Source organism: Sebastes umbrosus, chromosome 23 (genome assembly GCF_015220745.1).
Source record: "Sebastes umbrosus isolate fSebUmb1 chromosome 23, fSebUmb1.pri, whole genome shotgun sequence".
In the NCBI taxonomy this organism is placed as follows: Eukaryota; Metazoa; Chordata; class Actinopteri; order Perciformes; family Sebastidae; genus Sebastes; species Sebastes umbrosus.
The window spans coordinates 14149870-14177839 of NC_051291.1; the positions used below are offsets into that span (position 1 = coordinate 14149870).

General features: G+C 38.7%; 1 protein-coding gene across 1 annotated transcript in view; it reads left to right on the forward strand.

Moving 5' to 3' along the window:
* Positions 1–27970, forward strand: part of atp2b1a (ATPase plasma membrane Ca2+ transporting 1a) — a 147854-nt gene continuing 119884 nt past the window's right edge. The window contains exons 1-3 of the mRNA XM_037759928.1: positions 1–55; positions 141–244; positions 1340–1396. The gene's annotated coding sequence lies outside the window, so the exon portion shown is untranslated. The remainder of the gene's footprint in view (positions 56–140; positions 245–1339; positions 1397–27970) is intronic.

Sequence of the window (27970 nt, forward strand, 5' to 3'; positions counted from 1 at the left end):
GCTCCCCTTGCTCTGCCAACTGTGTGTGTGTGTCAGTGTGAAAACATTAGCTCAGGTGAACTACTAGCATGCCTTTAACTTCAGTCATTTATTTTTATGTTACATATGAAACAATAAGTTGACCAAAGTCAATGTTGCAGTCAATGTTTCCAGGTAACCGGAAGTGAGCCAACGTTTGATTACCTTAATTGACAGCAGCAGCAGCAGCAGAGGAGAGGAGGCAGGTAGAGCAGCAGGAGCTCAGGTGAGGCTTTAATGTGACTTTTTTCTGCCCAATATGTAGTTTTCCATGATGTTTTTGCCTATCAGTTTAGAAAATGTTTTATTTAGAAGCCTAATTCATAGAAACCAGGAGGCTTTCATTGTTGTCTCCTATAACCCAGGGGTCAGCAACCTTTACTATCAAAAGAGACAATTTAGGCAAAAAAATAAATAAAAAGTCTGTCTGGAGCCGCAAAACATTTGAGCATTGTGATGAAGGTAACACAGTTTATAGTCTAAGTATATAGTATATAAGTCTAATGCAGTGAGGGCCAAAGTGCAAGTGTATGACGGAGTATTAGGGCCACATTGAGGGGAAAACATCTGAGATTTCCAAAATAAAGTCGTAATATTAAGAGAATAAAGTTGTAACTTTACGAGAACAAAAGTCATAATATTACGAAAATAAAGTCATAACTGTATGAGAAAAAAAAGTCGTAACATTACGAGAAAAGTCATAACTTTACGAGAAAAAAAAGTCGTAATATTATGAGAATAAAGTCATAACTTTATGATAAAAAAGTCGTAATATTAGGAGAATAAAGTCATAACTTTATGATAAAAAAGTCGTAATATTAGGAGAATAAAGTCATAACTTTATGTTAAAAAAGTCGTAATATTACGAGAATAAAGTCATAACTTTACGAGAAAAAAGTCGTAATATTAGGAGAATAAAATCATAACTTTACGAGAAAAAAAGAAAATAACATAAAATTACTACTTTATAATATTACAACTTTTTTTCTCGTAAACCTATGACTTTATTCTCGTAATATTATGACTTTATTCTCAAAATCTCAGATTTATTTTTTTTCCTCAATGTGGCCCTAATACTCCGTTGTACCATAGACCTACAACAATGATAAATAAAAATTAAAATGTAAACAAAAAACGGTTATTCATTTCCATTTTTAAAAACTGGAGAGGAGCTAAAGAGCCGCATGTGGCTCCGGAGCTGCAGCTTGCTGACCCCTGTCCTAACCCATCATCAGGAAATGCATCGCATAAGGAAAATTAATAATTGTATCCCTCTATATCTATTTTTGGTTAATATGTTATATTAATCTATTAGGTGCAGAAATCCAAGTGGCAGTAGCGAGGCAGAGACAAGAGCACAGAGGCAACAGGGTCTCAGGTGAGTGCCAATGGGTTTCAATTTGAGTGATTATAAGTGTGCTATATTTAAGCTGATGTGTTTTTAACACCTTCTTATGGAATACCGCATCACACTGATAAGTAGCTTTTACCACACGAGTGCCACTTTACCTGCAGGGTTGCATTAACGCTGTAAAATGAGTGTTGCAGGCTGTGATGTTTTCTGAAATGATAGTTTTCAGAGCTCACCAGAAAAAAGCTTTAAAAATGCATGTCATTTTTGAAGAATACTGCTTTATTTATTTAATCCTAGGGAACATTGACATAATTAATGTGCTTGACAAGCTCATGAAATTGGCAGGACTGACTTTGGCATTAGTTTGAGTAGAGCAGCTGTTCTTTTTTTTCTTCTTTTCTTTGTGCTTTAAGTTGTGCGTTATGTGGTAACAGTGGCATACCCAGGATTTATAGATGTATTGTTTAAATTCTGACATGTTGTAGTGTGTTGACTAGTGACCTTTCTTTCGACATACTATGCTATGACTTTTTATGAAATTTTTTTACATATTAATATGACTTTCTTCACATATTTTGACATACTATACTATGACTTTTTATGATTTTTTTCTACATACAACTATGACTTTTTTCACGTTTCTCGACATACTATACTATGACTTTTTAATGACCCTCTGCCAGCGGTACCTGCGGTGGTTCACATCAGCAGAGGGAGGAGGAATGACTGATACTGACTGACGTCTGTGTTCTTCAGCCTTTCTAAGCTTCATTCAGTATTTTGAACACCCCATCGTGGGTGTTGTCTTTGTTGTTTGATGCATTATTATGCACTGTTGCAATGGTCTTCAGATAATTAAGCGTCAACTTATTAAACTGCAAACACATGTTCATGACGTCAATAGCGTCCTACAGTCTGGCTCACTTCGCAATTACTGCCAGTTGGTACATCACATCCTGTGTCCCTAATCTGAGTGTGTGTATAAGTATGCATATGTCATGGTGCATAAAGCACCCTGTTTAGCTCACATTCTTGATGCTTTAAGTATCGTCACACAAGTAGAAATGCACACACTCCGCAGCTCTTGCACTCATTAATTGTAGTACATTTCAGTAATTTTCCACGAGAACATTATCTTATGCAAAGAAAAATGTGATCTCTGATTCAGGGCGTACTATTATGTCCATAATAATGAGGTCAAAGTTATTTATTTATCCATTTTTTAGGAACTACATACATTCTGTTCTGCAGCACTCTGCCAATTTAGATTGCCGACTGTGAATAGACAATGAACAGGAAGTGTTTGTTTTGATGTGCCAGAGTCGCAGCGGTGAACACAAAGAACATAACTAGCTCACCAAATCAAGTCTAATTAATTATGGAAGTGAAAAAAAACATGATCGCAGTTGTTGTTGTGTGATTAATTGTGCAGCAGCCCCAGTATTACTTAAATTGGGCTGATGATGGTGTCACAGACACATGATAACTTTCTCAATTTGCAGTCTGATGCGTTTTTCCCAGTTGGTTTGGTTTATTTGGGCTGATGCAAAAGCTGTCAATCAAACTCTCCTTAATATTATGTTAAAGGAAGCTCTTTTTTCGCCGTGTTTCTGTGTTTGTCATTATTTTTCACATGCTGTTGAATAGCAGTCTCGACTAATGATGCTCATAGTTGCTTGTTTCCTCTTCGTGAGCCTCTTTGTGACGCCAGAGAGCATAAATATACACATAACAAGCGGTAAAGTGCAGAATGACCTGCTGCCAGTCACCAGAATTGGATGTTCCCCACGTACATCCTTGTAATATGTATGATCTTTTTTTCCACCTGCTGAAACTGTCTTTTGTTTTTCTGCCACTCTGACCTTCTCCACACTCCCCCTCTATTTTATCACAACCAAGATATTCTGCAGGAAAAGGTTGATGTGATTGATGGCGCTGCGGAAAGATGAGTGGAACTTGTCATTTCCTTCCATAGGTCATTAGTGCCACCGTAGACAGCAGGGGACTTCAGCGAGATGAGATAGCATCACCTCGGTCATTTTGTTACCATTAACACATAAAGCCCCTTCCAGTTTGTGTTTTTACGGGGTTCAAGTGTTAAGCTCTCGGTGCCATGGTGCTTAACCAGCGTGGGAGTGACGCTGATGGGTCTGTCATTTAAAGATTAAGTAAATGAGTGTATTTTAGAGGAAGAAGGTGGCCTGCAAATACTTATGCGGATAAGTGAATTTACCGCTCCTTCAATGCTGCCAGCGACAGCTAAAAAATGATGTTAATGCTCATGCCACACACTGCCATAATTCCCCCCAAATGTCATTATTATCACCACATAAATCAATGTTTTGATCTCAAATAATCGTAGGTTTGAAGTGTTGATCAGTGGTGAGAACAAACGTCCGTTGGGAACATTACAGCAGTATGTGAAGAATAATCTTTTATTTATGTTTCTGCCGCACTTGCTTACATTAGTTGGTTTAGCACGTTTCTTTATGTAAGCATATTTGAAATCTTCCCCAAATGCTTTGTTTCATTTATTGAGTCTGACTGATATAATGAAACCAAAATAAGAGTCATTTTACTCTTAATTAAAGAAGAGCTGCAACCATTAGTCGACTAATCGATTAGTTGATCGACAGAAAAGTAATAGCCAACTATTTCGATTAGCATTTAATCCTGATTGTAATTTTTTTTTATGCAAAAATGTCAGAAAATGCCTCATATATGGAAATTACTGCTTTTCTCTGTTGTTTATCATATACAAATCTGACAACAAGACATTTAAAGACATCGCCTTGGACTTTGAGAAAATTGGGATGGACATTCTTCACCGTTTTCTGACATTTTATAAACCAAATGATTAATCGATTGAGAAAATAATCTACAGATTAATCAATAATGAAAATAATTGTTAGTTGCAGCCCTAGATTAAAGGATAGGTTTGAATTTTTAAGGATTTTAGTCTTAATACAATACCTGCATAGTACCATGTGTTCTTTAAGATAAAGTTGGTTGGTTGTTGTAATGCGTGGCTACACTGTAAAAAAAATGGGGCTAAAATCCACCCTAAGATATTTAGTTTAATATAATAGACGACAAAAAAAAACATGACATTTTAGAAACTTTTTGAGCATAATTGCTCCAAAAAAGATACTTTAATGATTGATCAATTATCAAAATTATTTAATTTTCTGTCGACCGACTAGTTGATTAAGTAATTGCTCTGAAGGAAACACTGTTTGGGGAAACGAAAAGAGACAATTTCGTACTAAAAAGACTTGATTTGTGAATGATTGTTGAATGATGAGAACAACTAAAAACTTTAAGATTAAACTCTAATTATTTCTCTTTGAACTTGCAACGGAATTTGCCAGCAGCAAAACTAAAAAAGATCCTTAATCACTCAATGTGAAAATACACTGTTCACTGTATAAACGGTATTTCTTGACATTAGATGTAGTATCTGTTTGTTGTAGTGGTCTGGTATTCTAACCTCCACAACACATGAAGGATATAACTGGAACATACTGTCAAAGGCTGTTGGCAAGAAGCTAATTTTACTGTGTACGGTGTATATCTCTCACCTATCAACACACACACACACATACCAACATCCTTAGGGAGTCAGTTCTAAGTTTGGGTGCTGCTAAGTCTTGCCAGGAAACCCTATACCGCTCATTGTCCCCGGGACGCGAGTATGACATTTGAAGAAAGATGGTGCTACAAGAGGGTGGGTGATGTGTCGGTGTGGATATCACAGATCACGTTTTGCGTCTGTACAGTACGTGTGTGTGTGTTGCATTTAGAGGGATGTGTGGATTATAAAGGTTGACTGCATGTGCGTTAATTACCGAGTGTGAAGCTAAACATGCAGCAAGGTGTGAGGTGTTTGGTGCCGCGGGGTTCAGGGAAGAGAATCAGAGGGGGATGCGAGTACATCGCGGTGAACTCGCATTTCCTGACTGTCTGGGGGAAGGTTGACACGGTCGGCCGCAGGGAGGGTGACATTTGTCCAAAATAACCAATGGCTATGGTGCTACATCTATGCCGTGGGGCGGGGGGAGAGGGGGTGTAGCCAGGTGAAGCCGCTCGTCAACTGAAAGCTCAAAGGTCACATCAGCAGTTGTTACAGCCTGAATGTTTGAGGTCAGCCAAAGGTCGCCTGAGTGTTTAAACAATGCATTTAAGCAAGGCATTTCAGCTACGCAAACAAAATGTGTTTCAAACGCACCGCAAAAAAAAGATGTAATTTTATGCTAATTAGCTATTAGATTAGGAGAGCCATCAGGGCTTGAACTTGGCTGCCTCCTTGTATTATAATAGTGTCTTTTGCCCCGCATACAATTATGGGAATTGGGGAATTTCTGTAAACACACCTCTGTTGACCTCTTTGGCCATGATGCCAAAATGAATAAACATGAGCGCTCTGTGACAACAAAGGGGCGATGTTGCACCAGCGGATCAGCTCTCTCTCTCTCTCCGCAAGCCCAGCTAAACTTTTCCCACTATTGTTATTCCAGCCGTGACTCTTTCCCATCGCTGCTTCTTCTTCTTCTTCTTCTTTGACTTCTCACATTTTTTCCACAGAACTGCTTCTCCCTTATCTCAGTTAGCGAGATAAACAACCACTATGCTCTGTTGGCTCCACATAATCTTACCTCGCAGTGTTTGATTATCGCTAATTGACAAAAATAGATGCATAATAAATAGCAGGCATTGTGCATCTGTAATTAAGCCCGGAGAGCGAAAGAATACTATTAAAAAAAGAATTCACCTCACAGGCTTTAAGCTCATGATGTAGGCTTAGTTGTAATCAGTGTGTTATTTATGAGGTATGCTCGCAAGGATGATTCATGACTCTGCTAAAAAAACCTGCATACAAAGAGGATTTCCTGGCATTATATGTGCAATGATAGATGTGTAAAACACCACTTAAGCACACAAGGACAATCTTAGGAAAGTCAGCCACAATTTAATTGGTAAAAATTGTACAATAAGGTTGCAAAATCCAGAGTACTTACGGGATAAATAAGGAACAAATCAGCAAATAACTGCTGCTACTATATTTCCTGAATCAAGTACACCAAACAGGAGATAAAGTGCTCCTTTTATAACTGACTGCTAGATGCATAAAAGCATCATTACTGCCCCACTCAGCCTTATCTCCTAGAGATTACTTTTATATACTACTAATTTGCAACAGGAAATACTTTTTTGAGGGGAACGTAATGCGCCCCGAATTACGTTTTTTTTTTTTATCAACATAATGAGGAAAAGCTTTTAATGAGCACATCTACAGCAAGTCACAAAATGTTGAGTAGAGCTTCAACGATTAGTCTTAAACTTTACTCATATTTAAAGTTTAAGTTAAGTCTAGTTGAGTAATTGATTAGCTTAGTTAATTAACGAACGACTATTTTGATAATTGTTTTTGTAATTTTTCACCAGCTTCTTAAATTTGATGATTTGCTGCTTTTATTTGTCATATATGACAAATTGCTGAGAAATTGTAAATGTAATTTTTAAATTTTTTTAAACATTTCAGAAATTAAACCTTTAATTGATTAATAGGGAAAAAAATTGCAGATTAATCAATAGTAAAAGTAATCAATAGTTGCAGTCCTAATGTTCACTGACAGCTTATTTCACTTGTTTTAAAGGAAAACTTCCCCCACAAAATAACAATTTGTGTATCAATGACTCACTGCGTGTTACCTTGAATTCTTGAAGACAGTTTTGTTTTTCTCGCATGCCTCCACGGTGAACAGAGAATTCGAAAACGGAGATTACTGGATGAATTAAAATGAATGGGGTCCAGGTTTAACAACAGCAAAACAAAATTTTGTTTAACTCTCACACAACTCGTGCAGTAAAATCCAAGTCTCGTTTATCTGGTCGTATGCTCAATACTTCCAAAATACATGCATTTTCACCAAAATTGTGTTATTTAAAACACACAGATTGTTTCAAATAGTATGAGTTTTCTTCCAGAATTCAAGACAACAAGTTGTGAGTAATTGATATACAAATGGTCGTTTTGTGGGGGAAGTATTCCTTTAATATCCACTCTTGCAAAACAATACTGTAGCAACTAAACCATGATTTAGACTTTTTAATGGTTGTATTTAGGTACTCACAGATCATCAACTTGGTAAACAAGTTTACTTCATTAACATTTAACCGAAACCACAATCATTCCCTAACCTTACCACCCTAAGTGGTGCACTATACTGAGCTCATACTAATATGTCTCCATGAATACTTTGATTCCATTACTTCCCATCTTCGCATCCCCTGAAGTAAAGTAGAACATCATCCTAACAAACTGACAAGTAGCTACTTAGCGTTAATTGGAAATGTACCATTAGTTCATTAATAACACAAGCCTGAGCCGGCGGAATCGTCAAAAAGCAATTTTAATCATTATGTTTAGAGCACATTTCTATCAATATGCATATCCATATGTGATGTTATTGACTAACGCAGCCACAATAGATGCCCGCCAGCAATTATACATTTTAATTTATAGTACTGTGGTGGGGTCTGGGTCACAAATGTTTATGTTGGTTTCCTCCATGCATTCATTATATTAATTTCTAGCAGCTGCAGGAGGTTTTTTCTTTTTTTTTTACCTTTTTCAATAATGAGCCGACGGCTGCTGCTCACAATTAGAAATTAACTCAATTCACTCGGCTAAAACAGATGCACATTACTGTAATGGTAACACCTTTTGAAAAACACAAAATAAGTTATTTTCTTGCAATCAAATTATTAAAAAAAACAGACTTTATACTGACTCAAAGTTTTGTGTGATAATAAATCTTTACCCGTGCACTCTCTGACCCTTTGTTTAAGCCTATTGGGACAACAGAGAGGCTGATGTTTTGGTCATAAGCCTTCCTCAGAGTCTGAAGTCACTATGCGGCCATCAGTCGGGGGCTGATGGTTCATCTGAGTGCTCAGTGTGAGGCAGAGTCTCCCGACCGAGAGTCTAAATGAATGTTTTAGAGGTGGAAGCATGGCGCACTCTGCTATTGATAAAACCACCAATACACCTAAATGCACACGGAGAATAACAAACTGCTGTTGGAGGCTCTCGTGTGGGTGCTTTTTCTGATTGATTCATTGTTTGCATGATGAGAGAAAAAAAAAAATAATGGCAGCATATAATCACAGATCAATTTTGTGTTTACTAGAAAGTCGGACGGAGGCAGAAAAACACAGCTTCTTAAATGATACTTCGTCACGTACCGGGCGTGTTGCAGCTGCCAGTCAATGCCACGCCGCAGAGAGCAGGTGATTTCACCATGGTAACAGTATTTGAATGGTCCATTCCAGCAATTTCTTGTAATGCAATATTTCAATTTTTATTTTTTGTAGCCTGTCGTGCGTGATTTTCACCGGCGTCAGAGCTCTGATGTCACAAATTGACTCCCGGTCATTTTCCATTATAATCACAGGAAATTTCAGCAAGTAATTATTAACCTGACCTGACTTTATATGAGAATGGAAGTATTTCAAAAGAGATTGCAGTCCTTGTGAGTGACCTTCCCTCTCCACTGCTAACAAAATAGATTAGATTTATTATTACAAATCATGTATGGGAACACAGGGTGTCAGCAGTGGTTAAATCAAACATTCCATATCAACCTGTTTGTCAGGAAGGACAGTTTACTTTGTCTTCATCTGCGAGTAAACACACCAGCGCATCAATATAAAGCATCAATAAAAATGGATCACGCAACGCAACAGCTGACTCTTTCAATAAATGTTGACTCAAAGCGGGGGGCTTTTTTTTTTTTTCTAAACTGTCATGTTTGTATAACATGTCACGTCCTTCAGCATATCCACTTATGAATTTCCTACGTTGGTAGCAGCCACTTTGAAAAAAAATCCTCTCCCAGAGGAGACATGTTTGCTGAAACTCACCAATGATAGCTGACTAAACGACCTTGAAAGAGAAAGAAGTCAACGCCGCTTTGTCTTCGCATAAATCACCTGGATTCACCATGACGGATTATTAAAAAAAAACAACCCCAGGCAAACACACAAAAATGACTGCATCCGCCTTCAAAGCAAAAGCACGATGAATGTGTTGCATTAGGGCTGGAGCTCCACAAAGACCTCTATTGAAAAGGCTGTGCATAATTGAGTGACGGCAGCAGAGTCTAAAAAAGAAAGCTCACTTCGTCATTTGCCAAGGTAGCATCTTTTCATCGAGGCAGAGAAGCAGCATGCCCTCCAGAGAGTCTGGGAACAATGCGCTGCTCTGTCTTTATTAGGAAGATGGCTTTCATTCACTCTCTGAATGCCAGGGTCGTGATAAAGCGCCGCTTGAATGAGCGCAACAAGCTTGATTTACTGTCCCATATTCGGGCATATGGTACTTTTAAAAAAGCCCAAAACGCCGTATGCTCGTCAGCCCAATTTTGGCCTCATGTTTTTTCCTGCATTAAGTTTTTGGCCTCTCATAGGAATGTGATTTTTAAACTCATATAACCCTGCTGAAGGCCGTTCACACACACACACACACACACACACACACATACACACAGTTCAGCTTTCTTTCTACGTGCTGATGCGGCGTAACTGTGACACGGAAGGGTAAAATCAATGGACATTGTGCTTGATGGCATAAAACCCAATGCGGCTAAAACAAAAACCAACGTTCTGTTCATCAGCCAGATCCCAAATCAATTTAATGCCATGTGATTCAATACAGGCTTCATTGAATATTCCATGTTATCTGTGGGAAACAAAATGCCTCTCTGAGGAAACATCCCGCTTTGTCTCTAAAGGCATTATCTTGTGTGCAGATACAAATGCAGTATAGAAACAACACACACACACACACACACACACACAATGGCATTAATCTGTTGAGATTGCATGTGTAGTCTGGAGGCCCGCCTCCCCGAGGGAGATCCACACTTATTAAAGAACACAAAAGAGAATAGTTTGCAGCTCCGAGGGAGACGACAAAGTCTCACAACTGACATGAATATTCAGACAAGCAACAAGCACTTACTCCGTATTTCACTTTTGAATCATCTCCCCTCATTTCCATATGCAAATGAGCAGCATGCATTAACATCTGGGGTGGCTAACAACGGGGCTGTTTGGGGATGATTGGTTTGGATTGAGTTCACGGCGTTTTCTCATTCGCTCGTGGGACAAGTCCAAGAGGAGCATTGTCGGAAAAAATGGATTATAGTTCTGGATGAGCATGATAACTTTCTTGTACTACTTTTTGAGAGACCTAACAGAGAAAAATGGGTGCAGTGAATGACTTCATCATATTGCATTCATCCGCAATGAAAGCCAGTCAGGATTTGATCAGCTTAAACAGATTTGGGTACCAGAATCAGTTCTTGGTGTTAAGCAGGATGTCTCTCTTTGTTATAGAAGCCTTATTGTGAATTATGGTCGAGGATTCTGACGAATAGAAGAATACTGTCTGCAGTCATTATTAGTTACTTTTGTCCTAATAGTGAAGATTTGTTAAATATAAAGCATTCACTTTGTTACATCTATAGCTGCTTTATAATGGTTTCTTAGTTCATTATTTCTAATAATGCACAACTGCTCCTTATAATATGAGATGTACCTGTATGTCCAGATTGCTGTGGGTTTGCATGTCTGTTTTAGAGATGGAGGAGCTGTTGGTTTGATCCCCAGCTCCTCCTGTTCACATGTTGAAGTACCCTTGGGCAAGGTATTGAACCCCAATCGCTCCCGATGGTCAGACCAGTGCCTTGCATGGTATCTTGGTGTGTTTGAATGGGTGAATGAGAGGCAAATCTATATGAATAAGTGGGCAACGTCGGGGTCTGAAAAGTGAAGCCAATGCGAAAGTGCCTTAAACTTGTATTCTTTCTAACAGCCAGCAGGGGGCGTCTCCTCTGGTTGCAAAAAGAAGTCTGATTGCATAGAAGTCTATGAGAAAATGAGCCTACTTCTCACTTGATTTATTACCTCAGTTAACATTGTAAACATGAGTTTATGGTCTCAATCGCTAGTTTCAAGTCTTCTTCAATACAGCATGATGTTCATTTAGTAAATTATGGTCCCAATTAGAGTAGAGTAGCTACCTTGTGGTTGACAGGTTGCTACCACGGCGTTGTCCGGTCTGGGAGTTGTCCGTGTTTTTGTCTTATAACTTTAACCCTGTCACAGTGTGTTTGTAGTTCATGAAAGTTAACATTTAGATCGCCAATAAATGCCTTATTCAGCGTTCAGTTGTACTTAGCTCCACCCTCTCGTGTCACTTCTGGTTGCAGAAACCAAGATGGCGATGGCCAAAATGCCAAACTGGAGGCTTCAAAATGGCAGTCCACAAACCAATGGGTGACTACGTCCACCTCTTATATACAGTCTATGATATGAATGTAGCCATTTACCATCAGCCACGTCTCTACTTTGCGTTTAGCTAATTAGCCGTTGGCATGCCTGCCCACTCTTTGATGAATCTCTTCTTTTTTTCCGCTGAATAGTTTAGTCTATAACATTTTAGAAAATAATTAAAAAATGCCTAATTTTCCCCAGAGCCTATGGTTACATCTTCAGAATGCTTGATTTGTCTGATGTTCAGCCCAAAATCCAAATGTTATACATTATAATTTACAATATAACAAGAGAGAAGCAGCAAATCCTCACATTTGGGAAGCTGGAACTAACAAATGTTTGATATTTTTGCTCGATTAATGATGTAAATCATTGATCGTTCAATTGTCCAGTAATTTTATGACAATTGAGTAACAAAATAAATCAACTTTTCTTTTCAGCACTAGTGTATCTGTTGCCGATTTCACCAAGTAGCTATACTTAGGCTTAAAACTCCTGTCTGAACACAGAGATGATTCCTCCCATTCAGGTCAGCAAGGTAAGGACGGGGCAACCGAGTCTGATGTGGCATTACAGTCCTTGAATAAAGAATCTGCACTTTTAACACCATTCAAAACACCTATTGTTGATGTACCTTGCATTTCTGGCAGATATTTGAAAGCAGCTTAAGGGCTTTGCAGGCATAGTGGCTCATTTTTGTGAATGCGAGCACGGAGAAATTTGCATGTCTGAGCTCAGCCAATACGGATGAGTCTACTCAATGTAGCCTGGCTGCACTCTATAAAGAGTCTCCCCAAATGCTGCTTCTCAGCCCATTAAATCTTAACTTAAGTTACTGTTTTCTTATGAATTAATTAATAAGTTTAATCATCTAAATCCAAAGTAAACATCAGTTGAGAAGAGCTACTGAGGACTGGTGAGTGCTGGTGATCGTAACCCCGTCAAAGTCTGTTGAATGTCACTCTCTGTGTTCATTTGCTCTATTTTCTACGCAGAACAACCATCAGGGGAGTTGCTCCACATTTTATTCTTAGCATTTATTCTCTGCAGGCCCCACCGATGATGTTCTTGATGTGAGAATACCAAAAGTTCACGGTTCATCTGTCACACACATCGACCTCCGACCACCCACCGTGTTTCCCTATATATCTCTCCTTTAATGTCAGTGGACTCCAAATTCCCCAATGTACAGAAATGTGTGTTAGTTGCGCGTGTTCCTCAGGTACAGTGTAGCCACGCATGGATAGAAACCGACTGAATTACACCTACATCGGTCCCTGCTCTCTTTCTCATTCAAATACACACACACACACACACACACTCGATGCCGCCCCATGACATGCGCTGCAGGTCTGTGAAGTGAGTCCATGCTAAGAAAAGCTCCTGCATCCATTGATTGCTCCGATCTATTTTCCTTTCTAGCTCATCCCCACCACTGAGTGCACCGCTATTTCCTTCACAGTGTCACGGTGACATGTAAAGACACATGTGGCGTCGCTGACGTTGTGTGTTCTAGACAGATTACCCGTCCTGAAATAGATCAACCTTTTTGTATTCCCCCCACCCCTCCCCATCACCCCCTTCATTCCCATTTATCTGCTGTATCCATCTCACTGTCTTACTGTCTCCTGCTCTGTGTTTTTGCTATCAAATAAGATGGATTACACCAATCCTGGGTGAGATTGTGTGGAATTATGGATTTTTTTATCAAAGGTCACAACCGTCTTATGTCTTCTAAGGATTAAATATTACAAGTCTGTAGGGACAAGACTGAGGGGGATAAAAGGAACAGCACTGTCAATTTGACCCAGACTGGCCCGTTCTATCCGATCCACAGATATACTCCACACTCGTAAATGCCTCTCATAGTATACATATATTGAGTGTTATTAGAGAGATGCATGAGCCTTTTAGCCTAATTTGCCTAATCTTTACAATAAAAAAGAAACTTGAGGGTACCACTTAGTATTAAAGTTCTAAAAGTTGCAGCAACTGTTTTTATTAATGGTTTATTAATAAATCATTTGCTGATGCTTCATAGATAACTTTTGTTAATTTCATACCAGGCAACCCAAATCTATCTATAAAGCATCAGTAAATTATTTATTAACCATTAATAAAACCATTTGTTACAGCTTGCAAACCCTTTACAACTGCTGCCCTTATTAGAAAGTGGTACTAACTTATACATACTATATAGACATAATAAGAGTATAATTTCTACCATTGACTGTCAACTAGGTTTTTATGTCCTTTTAAAGGAGCTAAATACGGGATGGGGAGCATTTCTATTGCTTCTCAACGGCTCTCAACATGGCGGACGGCAAGCCGCAGTGTTTACCTGACGGGGAACTGGAGGGTGGGTGCTAATGCTTCATCAACACCCCGCCGTTTCGGACGGCGTTATCAGCTGTAACCGCCGTATGAGAGCAGTACAGGGCAGTGGCTGTGAGCTAGCCAGTTCGGGCACGCTCACATGCACAAACATGCACTAAAAGCATGCACGGCCGGTGTCTATCCAGTGGAAACTTAGAGCCTCTTGTTATCGGTTCCTATCTCTTGAGGTCAAGACTGAAACAGGGAGTGAAACGTGGCTATCTCATCAGTCGTGTGATTGTGTCTCAGGCAGCTGTTGTGAACATTTGTGAACATTCATGGCGCTCATTTTACATCATGTTCGCACTATGTTACTACCAGATGTTCAAGTGATATCTGCAAATATTTTGTAACAATTTTTTTTATCCTAATAAGCTGCCCGACAAATAGGGTTTTCCATGCAGCGACTGACTGTGCCGTCTGTAAATATTTCTGTGATTCAACTTTTTTATGCAGGATTATAGCCAGATTAAAAAAAAAAAAATAAATAAAAATGTATAATATATATTATTATATGGTATTATAGTTTTCATTTACGTACAGCTTGAAAAGCCAAATCGAAAATGTAAAATGCCAAATGGAAAAGAACAAACTCAGAAGTAAGGGAGGAAAATGAAAAAAGCAAAAAAAAAACTTTATATGTGAATCATTTTCCTTTTCCATTACATATTTCAAAAGCACACAGCGAGGTGACTTCATTCTCTGCTCAGGTAGACATTACTCCACTATATGTTTCCATAGCAAATAGTGGTTTGCTGCTATATTAATGCTCTGGATATTGAATTTAGCACCTTTTTAATGCCAGTGTCAGTACAACAGAAGTTGTTAAGAACTTGCCTTGGTGACCTCATAATGCAGCAGGACAGACAGGACATTATTCAACACGCCATACTAATTAATCCTTTATATGATGAAACATGTTAAAATACACAAAAGACCATAAATATTTAATTAAAGCTTAAGTGCCAACGGTTTACAATTCAAGAATCCAATATACTAAACATATTAAAATATTTAAAAGACTACATTACTGTTTTCCTTAAGTCATCCTCGCTAACAAGCTACATGCTGCTGATGGAACACTTTTGAGAAAAGTCTGAAGTGCTCCCGCAGTTCGGTAGAAATTGCAAATGTCATCACAACACAATTTAATTTTGTTATTTCTATGGCAACTTTGCAAAAAAGGAACCCTAGCCTAAAGTCATCACAGTTAGACCACTGGCCCACCAGGACGCCTAAATATTTAATCCATCTGAAGTTGTGAAACTTGTTTATCATCCGTCTCAAGGAGGAAGGGAGAGACAAGTGAATAAAAGAGGAAAGTGTCTCAATGGAGAGGCATAAAAACGGAGAGGATAGGGACAGAGTTGAAGCTGAAGTGCTTGGCACTCTGACAGCTGGTATTGTCAACTTGGCGACACCCCTCCCCACCTGCCTCCGCCATGCCAAGGAAAACTAATTACCCGCACGTCAGATCTCTAGCCTGGAAACAGCTACTGCCTCGGCTATAATGTAACACCCTGCCTTCGCCGCACAACAATGCGGGAGACATGTCTCGTCCTGGCAGAACACGCGTGTGAAAGGAAAGCATTTCCTATCACGCTCATTCAGATACGGCTCGGAGGGGAATTCAGCTTCACGGTGTGACATTTTATTCAGTCAAACTTGTGCTTTCAGCCCTTTTGTTTGCCGCCATTCCTGACTGACATCCTGACAGTGGAGAGTGAAGAGATTGTCTTATTATGTAATGCTGAAATGGATGTGTGTGTGTCTCTCTCTCTCTCTCTCTCTCTGAAAGGTAAAAGGGGTCGCTGACTCACGTTGCTGCTTTTGAGGTTAAATTTACTATCTCGCCACCCGTGATTACGAAATGCAATTTCATCAGATGAAACAGGGAACACTCATAATGCTGCTTTGATTCACTAAATTATTTAATCCACTGCAAAGGGCACTGCGTACACACACGCACATACAAGGTAGGTGCCTTAATAATATTGGGCCAAAAAACCCTGTGTTCCTTTCATTGATGTTGCTGGCTTTACAGACAGAACATTTCATACATCAATCATTTTATTAATGTTTTTAGTTGCTTTTATTGGTTGTATTTCTGTGGCAACGCAATAGAATTAGAAGAAGAGATGCACCGATCTGACTTTTTAAAGTCCTGATACTGATACAGTATACCTTGGCTTTGGGTATCGTCTGATACCGAGTACCGATCCGATACCCGTGTTTATTTAATAAGTTATATGCCTCACTGTGGGGAAGTGACTGGGATCAGTCTTTTATGTGTAAGGGAACATCAGGCTTGAGTTTAACATTGCTTTCTTAACTTTGTAAAACAAAATGTAACAAATTAATATTTTTTTTATTTTATTCATACAAATATTTTTTTTTATTTATTATTAAAATAACAAAATCGTACTCCAGCAACTTGGTAAAGTTTTTACAAAATCAACAGATTTTTAAAAATTATTAAAATAAAAAATCTTACACCTGCAACTTCGTAAAAAAATCTTCAAAATTAACAGAATTTGTATTTATTATTAAAAAAAAAAAAATCGTACCCCAGAATTTTTTTAAAAAATCTTCAAAATTAACTTAATTTTTTAATTAAAATAATAAATTGTACACCAACAACTTGGTAAAAATCTTCAAAATGAACAGGAATTACAATTAAACCTTTTTAGTAACAAATGAAACAGGAATTAAAATAAAATTCCAGTATTTAATTTATATAGTATATGAACATAGAATAGAACTGAATAGATCGGATCCAATGTCACGAATACCCGATCCAGCTATTTGAGTCCGTATCGGCCCAATATCTGCACATCAGTGCATCCTTAATTAAAAGTAGTTTTTTTTTTCATGTACTCTATGTTATCAAGCATGTCTGCATTTCGGTGACAAACTCACAGATAAACACATTGTAAATCCCTTTATTCCCAGCAAAGACCTTATCTCTTGTTTCTGTTGTTGTAATCAAGAATTATTTCTTTTTTTTTTCACGCAAACAAGGAGGATTTACTGATTTATTAATTTACAGATCTACACCGCATCCCGCCAGTTTGTAATTGTACAGTTGATAAATAATTCACGACGTGGAAAAAAAATATTTTTCCATTACAGATGCTGCTCTCTGGCTCTCTGTGTGAAAAGGTGACCATGACAAATTGTTTTGTTCCCAATCTACTGTGTACCGTCTAAGTTCACAAAGGTCCGGGCCTTGTGATGAAACCTGCTGTCAGTGGGAGAGTGTGGGTGGTGTCAGTTTTAAGCATATCATCTGTCAACACACACATGCTGTAGACACACACACACACACGCGCGCGCACATACCGCTTCCTTGTACTCATTTTGGCATCCAAGGCCAGGGGATAATAGTGTCAATGTGTGTAAGGTTTACATGCATGCGTATGGGGTTCGTGTGCGCTCTAAAGCTGCCTCCAGGCTGCATGACTGTGTGCGTGTGTGTTTGTGTGTGTGTGTTGTGTGCTGTTGGCAGGGGAGACAGTCAGACACATGGCACATGGCAAGTGTGTAAGCAAGTCCCAGAAACACCTGAGCCCCAGTGTTTGCGTGCGGTGTATAAGTGTGTGTGTGTAGGTGGGTTCCCTTGTCGAAGGGTGAGCTTCTCACTGCAGCACCTGTCATTGGGTGTTGATGGGCGATCCTGCTATTCTTACCAGCTTCACTCTAATTGGTCATTAGTTTCCTGTCAGTTCATTCTGTAGGAAATCCTGTTTGTGTGCTGGTTTTGCTGGTCATCACACTACTTTTGTACATCTGTTTCTTTCTGCTCCAATTGTGGGTTTTATTACAATTTGGTGCAGCATCCGTTGAGTTAGATCTTCTTATGTAATTAACTTGTTTCATAGAGCTGTAAAAACACAGGGGCTTCATCCTAGCTGAATGGTAATCCATTCATGGCATGGAAGAAGTTAGTAGTTATTAATAAGCGTCGCCAATATGAATAAAATGCTCAAGCACAAATATTTTTAGGACCATTTCTATTATCGATTAATCTACCGATTATTCTCTTGAATAGTCAATTAACCGATTGGTCTATAGAATGTCAACAAATAGCAAAAATGCCCATCACAAGTTCTCAGAGCCTGTCTTGTTGCAAAACCCAAAGACATTCAGTTTACTATCATAGAAGACCAAGGAAGACAACGAATATTCTCATTTGTATAATTGGAACCAGTTAATTCTTTTCCATTTTTGCTTTAAAAAATATTTAAACAATTCATTTTCTATCGATTTCAATGGGTAAAATAACCCAACATTAATTTGTGTTTCAGCTAATTAAATACCTGGTCAAATTGCAAAAAAACAATAAAGATCCAATTTAATACCATCAATCAGTCCTGCTTATTGATTTGCAATATTACCCACCACCGTTATTGCCCGAATAATGCTGGATTTTTGAGACCAAATCCAATATCTGTATTTAAAGGTGGAAAAAATCTGATAAAAATGTATTGACCAATATAATTTTTTTAACATAAACATATCACAATAACCAACCTTTGATAAGGATCTCTTACATTAGTATTTTTAAAGAATTGTGAGTGAGATACATAATGAGCAAGACAATTTACTGTTGAGTAATAAACTTATCGGTGCTCTCTCATCGACAAATTATGTAATGATATCACTGTTTCTAAAGTACCTCAAACGTATCATACAACATATTTTTGGAATTTCCGTACATCTGTTTTATTTATTGAAATTTATGCCGATACAATTCATCTACAATAAGCTAATATCGGTTGATATATCAGCTATGCCTAATACATCCTCAGATTTTGAAGGGATGGCTACCATGATATAATTAGTAAATCTCTAGTGTTGAACAAAATGATATCGTCTCACAGTATATATTGTTATATCCTGAAGCTCAGCAAAGACTCCTTTTTAAGACTTCTGAAAAAGTTCTACGTATCACGTGAAGGTATGATGCACTATTATCGTGCTCATGTCCCCTGCAGACATTTACAACATTCGGCAGGAGCTGTTTGCTTCCTTAACTCCTAAGGTATTATTACTCTTGTCCACACTGTAAATAGATGTATACAATGGTTTTTACCACTTGTTTTATGTCTCGCTGAAGTTACAGTATGTGATATCCGAGTGGGTTTTTGTTTCATTTGAGCTCACCAAAGCAACTTCCTATCATCTACTGTATGTTGAAATGGCAATAATACCATATCCAACACAAACTCAACAAGCGCAGTAAATACATAACTGTGATTTCATGTTTACATTGAGTCTCTGTTGGAAAATGAATGAAAATGTAGTGCAGTTCATGTAACTCATAAACCTTTTTCTTAGTTGCAATATTAAATACAAACCCTCATACAGAGAATATTCAAATCACATTTGATGGTATGATATGAGTAATTCTAGCTGCTTCCTAAGCATGACTGACGTGCTAATTTGATATATTTATCGATAATTACAGCGTGGCTTTTGAAAGTGTCCTTTTAGATTGATGCGGCATGATAGTTCATTTTTGTGTGTATTTTGCATTTAGAAGATAAAAAATGTAAAATATGTATTGTGATATTTCCTGAAATGTCATCATTCTGCTGTGATACAGACAGAGGGCAGCTTGCATGCTGCTGCTGTGCATAAACCAGCTCTAAAGTCTAAGAATAGACCTTAAAACCCTCCTCTGCTAAACCGGAAGCCTCTATATTTAACTCATCTAAGTCTGGTTACCATGACAAATGAGGGACATGCATCCCATATTGCATTACGGGGGCACTGTTATAGACTCCCCTCTGGCCTAAAATTGGTTTGAAGATCAGATCAATAGATTGTGGACCTGGGAAGGTCATCAATATCATTACAATCAAACAATAATGAAGCCATAAAGCTCTGGTGCATTCGTCATTCTTGGATGTTCGCTGTAGCTTCAGTGTCCAATAGGATTTATCCGCCTCATGACTGCTGACGCAATTTCTGTTCTTCTTATAGGCCACTGTAATTCAGTTCATTACACGTGGAAGGCACCACACTACAGAATATGAAGGGGAAAATTATAAATTGTTTAAAACGTGCTTTGATGTAATATTTAGGTCAGCTTATTCACAGCCGCTGCTGAAAGATCTGCCTCCAGCAACAAGACACACGTTGCACTCACATTGTGCGTATGTGTGTGTGTGAAATATATAATTATTTCTAGTGTTGGAAAGGCTATAAATATTCTGCTAATATTAATCTCCAACCTCTCACGCTTGTGAATGCACACTGCTCCATCCAAGTGTTTTGTATTCTGACAAGACAATCTAAACATAAAAAAAATCTAATTTTAGGAGAAGTGTCAAAATATAAAGGATACACCGTCATATGCATAAAACCTGAGAAAAAGTTTACTTTTTATGCAATCAGAACAGTAGGATCTACATTTGCATTTATCACAGAGAAAGCATATCTTTGCAAATGAAATGAAGTATTGACTTGAGTTAATCTTTGCATTTAAACTGTTAATTAAAAATCGATAATGTTTTTGAGAATCGATACAGTATCACAAAATATATTATTGCGATACTTAATATTTTTTTATATTTTCTTACACCTCTAATTGTAAAGTAAAAAGTACAATATTTTCTTCTGTCATATAATTGAGGTATAAAGTAGCATAGAAGTACCCAGGTAAAGTACAAGTATTTCAAAATTGTAGTACAATAAGTACAGTACTTAGTAGTAGATATACTTATTTAAGGTTACTTTCCTTAATTGTTTATTTTGATTATTACCTTTTTCATTATAACTGGTTAAAATTGGATAAAAAAAAAAAAAATCAATAATGCAAAAATCTTAGCGATCATTGGATTTGCAAATACAATTTGCAGTGATTACTGTCCTCTATAGGGGTGGGAATCACCACAGGCCCCCCAATGCGATATTATCACGATACCGTCTTATTGCATTTTAAACATTTTGCGATATGCTGAGCATTGCGATAAGGTATATTGCATCATATTACCTTTTTTCAACTGCAAATTATGCAGTCTGTCAACATTTGTTTTATCTAATAAGATCCAGTTTTCACTCTGTTCATCTCAGAGTTTTCATTCACATATCTTTAGGTCAGAGCCCCCTTGGAAAATGGCCATGCCAGTTTCTCCTCGCCAAAATTTAGCGCAACTTAGGAGCATTATTTAGCATTCTTCCCGACATGCTAATGTGACATGGTTGGTACCAATGGATTCCTAAGGTGTTCTAGTTTTACATGATACCAGTATCTTCACTCTACCTTTTAGACTGAGCCCGCTACAACCTCTGAAAGACAGAATATCGTCTGGATTGTTAAGAGGTTTATGTAATAAAAGGTTGACATTTGACGTTCGTGTATCAATACAATATTGCCACGCAAAATATTGCGATACTATGCTGTATCGATTTCCCCCTCCCCCCCCACCCCTAATCTGTATGTACATCGGTCCACATAAGCAAACATATTTCATCTTCAATGCAATATGTACTGAATGGAAAAAAATAGATAGCTCGTGTGAAGGCTTTGAAAATAGAAAACCATCAGGCGTCTCTGTCTGTCAATCTGAAACTGTGTCTGTGTGCTTTGACCCTTATTAGTGTCACCAGCTTCACAGCAGCATCTGCGCCACATCTTTAATTCAAAACTCAAGAATCCACCGTGAAATTGCATGATGCTTGCTTATCTATACCAATATCTATATGGTTTGTCAAGTAATCCCAGCTAGTCTGGGGTGGTCTCTCTGCGATGGTTGCACAGCTGTCATAATTCATTTTTCCTTTGCGGAAGGTATTGTGACACAATCAGTAAAAGCACATGCTGTGTTGCCCTCGGGCTTCACGCTAATATAAAACGGGCTTGATGTTTTTACCACAACAACATCTGCATGATGTCCGTTGATGCGGAATGATTCGAGGATACAAACTTGTTGCAGTGAGGGATGCGAGTATTTGTATTTTGATAGTCTGGTACACATATGGAGCGTAATACCAGATCTCATTTATATGATGATTGCCTCAGATAAGACCAAATCGCATTTACTCCTTTTGAATCTATCTGGAAAAACAATCTTTAACGTCCTTGAGTTTTTTGCGCAGGTCTCCAAAGTTATCGCGATGCGATTAGAAGTGCTCCGTCTTCCCTGTGATTCAGCTCGAACGCAGCGAGATAAAGAGCAGCGATTCAGATCGTCGGGCTGTCAGATAGGAGCCCGGAGTGGAGAACGAATTCAAGGCAACTCCTGGTGTGCTGGAGGGATGATAAAAATGTCACTGCAGAGGAGAGACAGTGGATTGGCTGTGGTGTGTCTGCGTTAAGATGAATAACACAAACCATGAACTGGGATTACAGTAATCTGAGTATATTGAATTGGTCACTTTAATATGTCAGTGTGTAAAAAAATGTCAAAAATATAGGATCAAAGAGACACATTTGACTGGGAGATTATAATCATGCTTTATCTCGTGATTGTGCGTCATTGTACACAGTTCTGCAATAATTTTAGACGATAACTATGCTTTTCAAATGGAAGTATATTGTTCATTTAGCGTCATATTTCATGTATTTTGGAGACAAAGTAATTGAGAGAAATCAGATTATGTTAGATCAACACAAAGGATTATATTGCTGGGTCAAATCTCGAGCGGGTGCTCAGTAATCCGTAACAGATTACATTTTAAAAGGAGCCTGTACCACGCGCGGGTGGATGTGTGGTGGAGATTGGAAACGGTTTTGGAAATGAGAGCCATGTCAGCGGGGCTGCATGATAAAAATTGGTTCTGACTGTGCTCGGTTCTCACATCCACCCCCCGTCTGGCGTCTGCGTCTACTTGACCATTACGAGTGTACAGGTAGAGTTAGGACAACAGCGAGAGCAGGACGGAGTGAGCGATGGAAGTCAAGTGTCTGGAGAAGAGAGGAGGGCTTTTGTAAGGCATAATAGCCACTAATTGAAGCTAAATTTAAATTTGAACAGTTGAACAGAAATTCTCTCCGTTTTAAGAACAAACCAGCATCATTAACAGGAAATCATCTCATTTGAATGTTTGTTACTCTCATATAGCGCAGTAGGGATACCAGAAATATAGTCGTCGATACGAATACCAGTGAAATTCGACCATTCTCGATGCCCAATTTGATACCACGGTAAAAAACAAAAGTAAAACAATAAATTCCATGTACTTCAACATACACCCCTTTTATTACTGTTCGCATGCTATTTTTTTGCAGATTTATTATCAGTCCCTGATGATCCGCCTCCCCCAGAAACTAAATTTTACGTTACATTTGAAAACATCATACCCTGCCTTCGCCCAATGTCAGCTGAAATTGGCTCCAGACCCCCCCCCTGCATCCTCGCGTTAATTCACAGTAGATTATAAGATGCCATTAGTTGGCGACCCAGTGTGATTATGTTATTATAATGTTTGTTATGTTATTAAAAAATAGGTTATTATTGCATGCCTAATAATGTTAGTAATATTTTCCTGTTACCCTGAGTAATGTTATTCTATGTCCATTTTTAGGGGCAAAATACAGTTATTTATTTTAAAGGAAAGTTTTCATTGTGTGTTTTTTTGTGTTGCAATGCCTGTTTAAAAATGATCATAAACTGTACCAAACCACTAATCAATGCTGATAGTGTATGCTAATAGATAAAGGAGTGATGATACACTACATGCTTTGAATTTCTGAGATATACAGTATTTATACTGTGTTCTAAGAGACTTGACTTAGACTTGCAAAAATGAGCATTTCTTCCATTGAGCTGCATCTGATGCACACAATTACATAACAAAGAAGGAAAACGATTAACAGAAAAAAAGGGAATGGGAAGCAACATTTTTGTTAGTATGCTTCAACAAGTACTTATCCGATTGGGACTATGTTCTGAAACCAACAATCTGACAAGCGTGGCCACTTTTTGCAGCGATTAGCCAAGTGTTCAGAAGGAGGGAAACTATACTGTGGGCAGGACACACAACTACTTCTGTCTTTTTCTTCAGATGTACAAATGAGTTCAACGCCACGAATGCCTTCGAGGGAACGAAGAAAGCGTGCGCCATCGTCCCTATTTGAACGATTTTTGCTTCTCCCTATGATGAGGCTTTTTTTTTTGCTGCAGTGTCACCAAAAAGCTCAGCAGAAATCATCTTTTCCTCGGTGACAAATGAGGAAATGAGGCCACACTGCCTCCCAGGCTAAGTGTGACTGTGACTGCACATTGATGGAAGCAAATTAAGAGGAAGGAGCAGTACATTATGTGCACCCTCAGGCAAGAATAATGGCATCAGTAACCATGCAGGGGGGAAAAAAAAGGTATTTTATATAGTTATTTTGCAGACAGCATTCTATCATTCTGTCATTGATTTCAGGTTCATAAAAGGTTGCTACGTCTGAAACTCAGCCGGGGGAAGGCAGAGTGGGCCGCGTAGTCTGAATGCATTTGTAGGTTTGTCCATGAATGTATGCATGTGTGTGTTTTATGGTCTTCTCTCGTGATGCTAATGCAAGTCTGCAAAGATCGTGGGCGGTTTGTGACTTAATGTGGTTTTCACATTTGATTACAATCACGTCACACTGCCCCTTCAAGGGTAATACTCGCTCTGCAGCTCCCTCTCTCTCACACACACATTCTCACAGACACACACACACACACAGAGGTACTGTAAGTCTATTATGTGAATTAGTCTGTAGTGTACATATCCAATAAGCAGTAGTAGTAAAATAAGTGTCAATCTGTTTTACTTGTCTTAATTACAGATTGTTCCAATAAGTCTTAAATACTATTTTGAAGTCTTTTCAGTTTAAGGGAATCTGGAGATCTAAGCAGTGTTTTTGGCAGATGGGAGGCTCTAATGTTTGTATTTTTCACAAAGGAGGACAAAGAGACTCACATTTTCCACCTCTCCTATAATTGGCAGTGGTTGCAAATGTGTTTCTCTCTTCTTCAGTTGTCCTGTTTCATTGGCCATTTAGTTCAATGTGGAGGTCATCACAGGTCTACTGGGCTATGGGGAATCAAAACCCGGCCCAGGACATGAGTCGGATCCAGTCCAAGTTATACTCCGCCTCATCAGGTCAGGTAGGGTCTCGTTTTACTGCCTCGAGTCTCAGGTAAAAAAAAATCTGTATAATATCTGAGCAGATCTGAATGGATCCGAGCATCTTATCAGCTGCATGCTGGATGCAAAAATAGGACTTTTTTAATTATTATTTCCCTAGATTACTCTTTGAAGCATTTAAATCAATTATTTTCTATAACTCTACATCCATTATTATTGTATTGATGCTCTTATCGATTGCAGCTGCTTGTTGATAAAGCATCATGCTGCTGCCGGTGCATTCTGATTCAGGTCTACTTACCTTCGGGTCTATTTGGGGTCAGGTCCAGCTCTGCTCTGGTCCCCTACGGATTGGGTCTTTCTATTTTCATAAATTAATTTATGCACTTTGGGTTAGGGTAGGCCGTCCAACATTTTGAACCAATGACTGCACTTTGTCTAAATGGTAAATGGATGCATTTATATAGCACCTTTCTAGTCTTTCAACCACTCAAAGAGCTTTACATTATTCACCCATTCACTCACATATTCATACACTGATGACAGAGGCTGGATCTAATCTATATGCTCATTCACACACACACTCGCACACCGATGGCACAGCCGTCGGGAGCAATTTGGCATTTGGTATCTTGCCCAAGGACACTTATACATCCGGGGATCGAACCGCTGATTGTCCGATAACTGGGACTCGCTCTACCTCCTGAGCAATATAATTATAGATATCCAATTTTTTTGTCTTGGCCAACTCATGTAGGGACTCTCATATATTTTGCATGTTGCACAGGAATGCTTCGTGATGGAGGATTCCTCCTTCTCCTATTCTCTGGCTCTGTCTTTCTCTCTATGGCTATGCTGCTGCTCATCCAGCCTGGTGCACTGCCATTCATTATTTGCTTGCTAAATGCCAATAACAATACTGTGTTCTGACAGTTTTACATCTGAGGTGCTCCCACTCACGTAAGTGAATGCAGCATTAGTTGTGTACTCTACTGTAAGTGCTACGCTTAAAAGCAAAAACTTTGGCAGTAATAAAAGTATTATTGAATTAGCAGCGACTGATGGAAACATCTATGGCTTTTGTTTCTTTTGAATAGTACATTGCAGTTGAAACACTTCATGTTGTTGCAATCCTTAGTATGTAGGTCTCCTCCTGGCTACGTTTAATTCACACTCAGTTGAAAGTGTGTTTGTGTGTGAGAATGTGTGTGTGTGTTTTTGAGCATTGAGGGCCCATTTGAGTTCACACTTCACAGAGCATCAAATGGATAAATCAATTTGATGGCCACTGCCTGCAGCAAAATAAATGTATGTTTTGTGTGAGTATACTGTATATGTTTGTGTGTGTATATTTGTATGGGGATTATGCAAACAAAGCTGCATAAGCATATTCACGTGCCCCAGTTGTCGTGCGTTATAATGCACACGTTGCTATGCACAGATACCACGCTGCACACAAGTGATAAATGCGTAGCATGAATGCAAAATGCATTCTCGTGTGTGCACATTTGCATATTTCATATTCATATGATATGCATATCAGATGTGCCGCAGCCTCCATCACGTTCCATAACATGCAGAAGAGACCCGTAATGGGTCATCCTCGCTACCGTAACGCACGCCTGTCACGCCGTCTCCCCTGCAGAGCTGCCATTACGTTGAATGTATGCACATCGTATGTGTACTCCTCACTGCACAAATTGACGGCTAAAATTTCATTAAATCCTCATCACCGCCCCGTATATCGCGGTGAAACTCAGTGTAGCCGTGCTGTTCAGGCAGCAGTGCTGCACAACTGCAGGTGACATAAGAGTCGAGGTCAGCAGGCCATCTGGTGCCCTAATTTGTGTGTTGGTTATGATTTTCAACACTGTCATTGCCAAAAGCTGCTGTTGAATCTACTTTAGGCTATTAATAATTAGGGCTGGGATGATACACCTATCTCACGATTCCATACTATCACGATACTTGGGTGCAAATTTATTGCGATTATTAAGTATTGCGATTCGATATTATGATTTATTGCGATTTTTGTTAACTTTTTTAACACTAGACCATGGGAAAAAGTTGAATCATACATTTCTAGGGACTTTTAATTTGAAAAATATCTAAATGAGTACATTAAAAGGGACATGTAATGTTTTATACTTCTGGTGAATAGAATCCAATCAATCTTATTTCCATATATGTATTTTGTATATCCAGTTCCCTTTAACACCTTATTTTGAAAACCACATGTAGTCACACGTGTATACTTCCGCTAACTTTGCCAAGTCCGTCGCTAGCTCGGCCTCCAGCTCCGTTCTCTTTATACATCCACGACTGTATTTACCATAAATGTCAGTGTATGGGTGCTCTACAGTTGTAGCGTCAGCTGATTTGACCACGGAAATGCAAGTGGCGGCTGGTTTGACCGCACTTTACCATTTACTTTACAAGTTATTAGAAGAAGCTATATAGGTTGCCACAGAAAGACAACATTTTCCAAAATATCCAGTGTATTTTAAGCTACGATAAAACTGCGTTTGTTTTTGTCTGTGTCTGTTTTTCTGTTCATACTCTCAATACCAGTCGGTGTAAGATGACGCCGGTGTTAACACCAGGATCTAAGTCCCTCGCCCTGGCTCCCTTCTCCTCCTCGGTAACATACAAAGTAATTACATCTCTTTCCACTCCACACCCCTCCCTCGCGCACACCACACCCTCGTCTCCAGGCTCCAAATGTCAGCCTCATCAGCTCAATTATCCACCGACTTAAACAACATCCTTACATAACCCATTTAGCTGCGTGCTACTGTCTGAGAGCTT